We start from the raw sequence: 8554 nt of genomic DNA on the forward strand, positions 1-8554 counted from the left end.
CACTTGGTTTGGGCTTGTGATGTAAGTAAACCTCGCCCCAATCTTCTTCTTCGCAAATCTTACTAGACTTCCAAAATTGAGTGCCCAGAACCTGTAGATTCCATAGCCAAGAGAGAGCTTCATAACATGTCTTTCAAGCATTTTGGAACCATATTACATATCATTCAAAGGACAACATTCGTTTTTGGTCATCTGGAGACTTTAAGCAATATAAGTCTTCATTATTATCCCTTAAATACAAACCAATGTTTTTCATTTTGAACTTCAAAAACTTTCTTTAACAATTGTCACATATCAAAGGATACATTCGGTTTTTGGTCATGGAGACTTTAGCAATAAGTCTTTCATTTATTATCCCTAAAATACAAACAATTGTTTTTCATTTGAACTTCAAAACCTTATCTCTAAACAATTGTCCTACACTCAACTATATTATTTTTTTACATTGGGAATGTAATAAACATTTGTGATATATTGATTTTCTCCATTTTTTAACTGAATGAGAATTTTACCTATTCCTTTGATGGTGGCCAAAGAATTGTCTCCAAAGGCAATATTACCTTTCTCCATCTCGTTCAACTCCACAAACATCTCGTGTTTTCTACACATATGATTTGAGGCTCCTGTGTCAAGATACCACATACTATCTTGACTCTCTTCTTCTCCCTTTGAAACCATAAATAAGATTCCATTCTCTTCTGCATAATTGGATTGCCCTTGATGGGCTTTTGATGTACTAGCGGTTGATCGATCCTGATGCTTTCGATCAATCGACACTGTTTGAGATGAGTAACATTCATTCGCATAATGTCCATATTTGTTACAATTATAACATTTTACCTGAGATTTATCTCTTCCGGACCTTCCACTACGTCTTCCACGACCTCGACCTCCTCTTCCTCTTGAGGATTCAGACGAGTTTTGAGAAACATCGGTGTTGGCTTCACCTCTTCCACCATGGCCTCGACCACCCTCGACCTATTCCACATCCACGACTATTCTTCTCCTTGATTTTGAGTTGGAGAAGTTGTTCAATGGTATCTGTTTGCTCCATCCTCCTTTTCTTTTTTTCCTAGGCTTGTAACGAGCCTATAAATTATTCAATTGTTATGTTCTCGAGATCTTGTGTCTCCTCGATCGTCGTGGCGATAATCTCAAACTTTTTATTTAGGCTTCGTAGAACCTTCTCCATGACACGAACATCGGTGATTTCTTCACCATTCCGTCTCAATTGGTTGACGACAACCATTACTTTTGTGTGATATTCCACTATCACCTCCGTCTCCTTCATTTGTAAAGATTCAAACTCACCACGTAAGGTTTCCAACTGTACCTTATTCACACGATTGGCTCCTCTATGAGTCGATTGGAGCTTGTCCCATGCCGCCTTTGACGTCTACGCATTGGCAATGGTCTCAAACGTATCTTCGACCACCAATTGATACAAGATATAAAGGGCGTTCCTGTCCTTCTTTCTTGTCTCCTTTAATGCATTTCTTTGTGCTTGATCAGCTCCAGCTTTTGTCTCTTGGAAACCGTTCTCCACGATCTCCCACATGTCTTGTACTCCTAGTAACGCTTTTATCTTGATGCTTCAATTGTCATAGTTGAGCTTGGTAAGTATTGGTAGTTGAAGTGAACCTATCCCACCGTTGGCCATTTTCTCTTCAATATTTTCTACTAGCTCCTGATACACTATGTTAGAAAAAAACGTGGAGGACAAATATGAAAAATGAGAAAGATATATTTTTCATTCAACTAAGCATGCCTTTATATAGGCTAACAAACATAACCATAGGAATGCCATGGTTTACAGCCTATAAATGTCATCAAATGTTCATAAACTCAAGAATCACTATTGGTTACAAAAAACTAAAAGTTCAACAAAACCCAAAAGTCACACTAAATGCCACAAATAAAGTTTAATATATGAAAAACTTTTCAAACACGGAAGTGGTTGAACCCCGGAATTGGTCGGGTGAAAATGATCGTCAAAGTTGATCATCGAAGATGATTTTCACTGGAGAACTTAGTCGAAGGGGACTATCGAAACCCAAAGCTAGTCACATGAGGTGGTAATTAGAGTTGGTTGTCGGAGTTTGTCATTGAAGGTGGTTGCCAAAGCCCCGAGTTGGTTGTCGGAGTTGTTTGCTCAAAGGTGATCATCAAGGTGATTTTCATTGGAGTTTGTAGTCGGAGTTGATCATCGGAGTTTGTTGTCGGAGCCAATTGGCTCGTCGAGTTTGGTAGCGTGAAGGTGGTCATCGAAGTTGGGTCACCGGAGGTGATTGTCATAGGTCAGAATTGGTTGTCAGAGTTGGTTGCATGAGGTTGTCGGAGCTCGGGTTGGTTGCCAGAGCTATCATCGGAGGTGGTTGTTAGAGTCTGGATTTTCGTCATTGGAATTTTCATCGGAGGTGGTTATCATAGCCTGAAGTTGGTTGTTAGAGTTGTCATCGAAGGTGGTTGTCAGAGCCTGGAGTTAGTTCTCGGAGTGTAATAGTGGCCGATGGGTTAGAGCCATTGAAAACATGGGAAGAAGGGAGAGTTTGATGAGTTGGTAAAATATACCAACTCAACTCTACCAACATTTAAAGTTGGTGGGCCAGACAATGAATTAGTATATTATACCAACTCAACTCATGTGTGAGCCAAACACTCCCTAAGGGCCATGTTCAAATGGGCTACATAGTTGAGCCTTGTATTGAAAGAAAATTGCACAAATGTGATCTGGATGATGGAATTTATGAAATATCATCACACCAAGTAATTTGAAATATCATAGAATGGAACTAGATTCTTCTATCTTCAAGATGTTTTATTTAGAAAAAAAAAAAAAAAATCAAATTTTCTCGTTCTCTTGGTAGCCCTGGGTTTCCTTGTTTTTAGCAAGCTTAAAATTTGGATTTTGGATGTGTTTTTAACTTTTAAAAAACGGTGTCATAAAGCTTTGTAAGTTTTACTTCACTACTACATTTACTCTGAAATTGAAACAGATGCCCTAAACAACACATTGAAGACACATAAAGTGAACAATTTGTCTATAGAAAACCACTCAATCCTTTAATTTCAGAGCTCCATTAGACTATTAGTAACCTTGTTGCAGAGCTTTACACCAAGGACATTTGCATTCTCATGGAGTTTTGTTTGGTATGAATTGTTATATCATATGGTTTGTTGGCTTAAATTTTTTGTTCTTTAAGGAAAATAGTCTAAAGGCTTATGCCAGTTGCTAAAATTTTATTTGGACTTTCTTTATTTCTTCCATTTTTTTGTGCATCCCTTTTATGAAAATAATGTGGAGTTGATTCATTTTCTTTTTTAAGATTTCACCATGCTTTTTGTTGTCAAATAAATAGTAGTGTTTAAATAAGAGTACTATGCTCTTGCTCTTATAATATATTTAGGTTGGAATGCAATTTGTAAAATAAAAAAGATGTGTTGGGTTCATAACTTAGGGATGTTCAGCTATGTAATTTATTGTTATGGTTTGGTGTTAGTGAATTTCCAAAAGATTTGTGCTATTAATTCAATAAGTTTCTTTTGTTATGTTTGTTTGTTTAATATGTGTGTTTTTTTTTTAATAGGTATCCATCAAAAGATACAAATCAACTTTCAAAAGAAATATTCATTGGGAGATCAAGAGAATATTAGGAATTACAAGTGAATAAAGAAGGCTTGCAAAATATTTTATTTACTTGAAAAAATAAACATGAAAGATACATTACTTTATTTTGTATACTTTGTATACTTTGTTCTAGGAGATGATTACATTATTTTTTTTTTGTAATGTCAATAGATTTATAAAATTTCAATTATGAATGAAAGTCATGGTACTTAATATGTTATGAAGTATTTAATATGTGTAGGGTTGAACTGAGTTTATTTTTAACACAAATATGAAGAATGATATACAAATTATTATTGTTGAGAAAAAAATTGTACCTTTTATAGCCATGAGCTATAACAAAACTTATATAGTGAAAAGAAGTGCTATCAAAAGATTATTATAGTAACTATAGCTATTAGAAAAGACTAAATAACCTTGCTATAGCATAAGATTGAAGCTATAAATACTATGTTATAGTGTTAAAAAAGTGCTATTATAAGTTAAAAATAGCATATTATTTTAGCTATATAAACATACCATAGCTTTAATAAAAGATGCTATTAAATGTTTTTATAGCAAAGTAAATAAACTATACCTTCATACTTTATTATAGCATTCAATATAGTTCTACAAAATTGCTATAAAGAGTCCTAAACTTTTAATAATATGGATTGTTAGGACTTTCGACTAGGGCTATAAATTTTTTTTTTATAGTGTTTTTCATTAACTATTGTATCCGTTATTTCTTGTAGTGTTATGCTTTGGCTGATACAGCTAAGGGTGGTAGATATAATAATCAAATGAGGACCACCACTTAGGAGCAATCTGATAATCCACCACTTTCTTCATGGAAATTATCTTGAATTAATAATAATAATAATCATGTATATATGTTTAAATTAAACTTTGCTTGAAATAAAATAACATCTCTCGTTCTTGTTCTTGAGATCATAGTTAAGTTAAATTAATAGTGGAAATTAGCTTCCTCTCCCCTTTTCCATAATATGTAAGATACAAAGGATTGTATGTGTTAACTATATAAGAAAGATTGAGTAATGAAACTTGGTCTCTCTCTAAATTCTCTCTAAATTTGTAAGATATTTTAAATTTAGATTTTAATATTGTTCATCAAAATTAAGTGTTAATTTTTTTTTACTTAACCATTTAGTCTTTATAGTTTATAACTAAATTTGTAAATATTCTTGATCAATTCATCAATCTACACGGATAAGAAATTTCATCAAATCATATTAATATTTTTAGGAAAGTAAATAGTTACGCACTGTTGGTCTCTATATTTCAATAATATTTTTCAACAATATGTTCATTTTGGTCGATCCCTTAAGCATGAGTTGAAGGAAAGAATGGACACTGTACTTAAAAAAAAGAACAAAGATAAAGGAAAGAAGAGAGAAACGTAAGAGGTGACGTAGGGTCCAACTTCCAAGAGGCAGAACCAGAATATGAAGCTTCCTCCTTTTGATTGTTTGATACCAAATTCTAACACTCTCCCACTTACCGCTCTATAAATTAGGCTCTCAAACCACAGCCAAAACCACAGTTCTGAAACACAATGGCCGGCATCCGCAAAATGAAGTTGGGTTCACAAGGCCTTGAAGTATCGGCGCAAGGGCTAGGCTGCATGGGAATGTCAGCCTTCTACGGCCCTCCCAAGTCCGAAGACGAAATGATTACCCTCATCCGCCACGCCGTCGCCACCGGCGTCACCTTCCTCGACACCTCCGACATCTACGGGCCTTTTACCAACGAGATCCTGATTGGAAAGGCTCTCAAGGCTGATGGGGTTAGGGATAAGGTTCAGTTGGCTACCAAATTCGGCCTCCAACTTGTCGATGGTAAGTTTCGGGTCAACGGTGATCCGGCGTATGTTAGGGCGGCGTGTGAGGCCAGCTTGGAACGGCTCGGAGTGGATTATATTGATCTTTATTATCAACATCGGATTGATACCAATATTCCCATTGAATTCACCGTAATATTCTTTCTTTCTTTCTTTCTTTCTTTCTTTCTTTCTTTCTTTCTTTCCCCTCCATATGAATATGATTAGGCTCCATTTAATTCAAGGTTACCTTTCTTTTACACATAAATAATACTATATACTATATATAAATATTAAAAATTAAAATAACTACTTTTCTTTAAAAAAATTAATATTCGCATGTTAATTCTTTTAGTGAAAAATTCTTTTGACTTGTACAAAGATACATGATTTCCCTTTAGGAAAATTGTAATTTGTAAACATTTAGAAAAATAATAATTAAGTGTATAACATCATTTAAAAAGATTGCAAATATAGACAAGTCTATCAGCGATAGACTCCTAACGATGGACTTATATTGTCCGATAGAGTTCTAATATGGTTTTATCACTAATAAACTCCTACCAATAATATGGTCTATCATTTGATAGACTACTTAAATTTGCCATATTTTCATTTTTTTATTATGTTATATCTGTATACTTTAGTCAATATCTATTTGTAATTGTTCATTCTTTTTTATTATACTAAAACAGTGGAGTTACTTTCTCAAAAGGAAAAAAAAAAACTAAAAATACATAGTGGACTTATATTTGATTATGCCAACAGATTTAGAGGTGCTTCATCCTTTTAATTTGAGAAATTTAGGTGCAGAGAGTTGTCTAATACAAATTTTTATCAATTCTTCCTTAATGTTTTTCAATCAACGTCCAATTTTTAACAAAATAATAATAATATAATAATAATAATAATAATAATAATAATAATAATAATAATAATGTTGTTAATATATAATAGGGGATAATTTTTTTTTATTTGATTATAGATTGGGGAACTGAAAAAACTAGTTGAAGAAGGGAAAATAAAGTACATAGGTTTATCTGAAGCCTTCAGCCTCTACCATTAGAAGGGCTCATGCAGTTCACCAATCTCAGCCCTCCAAATTGAATGGTCTCTCTGGTTCTCGAATGTGGAGCATGAAATTATTCCTACTTGCAGGTAGAATTTCATGTCAACTCATCATTTCATATTTAACCAATATTGCATTCCAACCGTATATATTTTTATGTTTGGTAGGGAGTTGGGAATTGGCATTGTGGCAGTATAGTCCACTTGGAAGGGGCTTTTTTTCATCTGGTGCCAACATTATTGAAAATCTAACCGAAGATGATTATAGAAAGGTGAGGAGAAATAACTACGAATAATATTTATTATTCTATAATTTTCGTTGTTTTTAAATATAAGAAAAATGAGCTATTTATTTACTAAAATATAATAAAATGTAAGGTTATTAATGGTAGAACAATCTGCAGTGTCCTATCACTAATAGATGTCTATCAATATCTATCATTGATAGATATTGATATTTTGCAATATTTGCAATATTTTATAACAGTTTTGCTCTTTAAAACAACCACCCCTATTTCATATATATAATAATAATAATAATAATAATAATAATAATAAAAGTTTATGATATTTATTTTACTTCAGAAACTGCCACGATTTCTACCTGAAAATTTGGAGGAGAACAAGAAGATATTTGAGAAGGTGAGTGAAATGGCGAATAGCAAAGGATGCAGCACATCCCAATTGGCTTTGGCATGGGTTCACCACCGAGGAAACGATGTGTGTCCAATTCCTGGTACTACCAAAATTGCCAATCTCAATTCCAACATTGGTGCTTTGTCATTGAAACTCACACCACAAGAAATGGCTCAACTTGAGACTTATGCTTCGGCTGATTCTGTTAAAGGTGATAGATATGCTGATGATATTTCCATTTGGATGCAATCCGACACTCCACCACTTTCCACCTCTTAATGTTTTAAGAGGAGTAACTCATGTATCTTTTTTAAAGATCATCGGGTCTCTTCATCTTTTATAACGTGTTTAAAGAGTGATCAAGTTGTGTCATTTTTGTTTGATTTATGTATTGTTTTGTGCAATTTTCTCGGCTTGTATTTGATATGAATGGATGTATGCTTAAATAATCTATGTTCTCGTATCTTGATATATAATATAATAGAATTTTTATTTTCACTTTTATGGATCTTCAAAGAATAAGACAAAGTTCAAAGTATGCTAATTGTGAGAAAGAAATTAATATGATAGATGTTGCTATTTGTGAAATTCTTCGAAGAAATGCTTACATCTACAAATAAAGTTGACGTGACAACAATCTATATTCATGAAATAATTATCTTCTTCAAGCTAAATATTCAAAAGAAAAAAGAAACATCAAACCCTTCACTCATCCCTAAAAACTAAAAATCAAAAGGAAAAAAAAAAACAAATTAACAATGCTTGCTATATTTTCTCTTAATATCTTGAAATTAAAATGTTGATATAAGGAAATAATCCTTACTAAGTGGGATTTGAGGTACATGCCCAAGAGCGCAAGTGGGCATCATATTTCACATTTCATCACCCCTTCATTCATAGACAACAATAAAAACAAACAAACCCTCATCGATTTGCTTTAGATTTCACTTCGAAATGTCTCATAGTAATGAAGATATTCCAAATGCTACATTCTGTAGCCACATTCTCCATTAGAGCGATGTGAAGATAAATTAAAAATATTTTCACGAAATATAACGTCCCTAATATTAATGCAACTCTTTTTAATGGGATGCTACATTTTATAGCCCTTGACCCTTGGTGTGAGTCCAAAAACAAGCATTTAACAGTCTTAGGTTTTAATTTACCTGGACTATGATGAACATAACCTATACTTCCAAATATCTTCAAATGATCCAATTTAGGAGGATGACCTGTCCACTTTTTTTTCAAGTGTCTTTAACTCAGCAGAATACTGTGAACACCTATTTAGGGTATAGATTGTGTAGGAGACAATTTCTGCCAAATATTTTTCTAGTAGGAGTGAATTGGAAAGTTGGTATCTAATTCTCTCAGGTATTGTTTTATCGAGCCTTTCAACAACC

At 33.3% G+C, this 8554-nt stretch overlaps 1 pseudogene; it reads left to right on the forward strand.

The window, feature by feature from the left end:
- Positions 1-5148: 5148 nt before the first annotated feature.
- Positions 5149-7653, forward strand: LOC120073013 (annotated as a pseudogene).
- Positions 7654-8554: the final 901 nt, after the last annotated feature.

Source organism: Benincasa hispida, chromosome 1, assembly GCF_009727055.1.
Source record: "Benincasa hispida cultivar B227 chromosome 1, ASM972705v1, whole genome shotgun sequence".
NCBI lineage: Eukaryota > Viridiplantae > Streptophyta > Magnoliopsida > Cucurbitales > Cucurbitaceae > Benincasa > Benincasa hispida.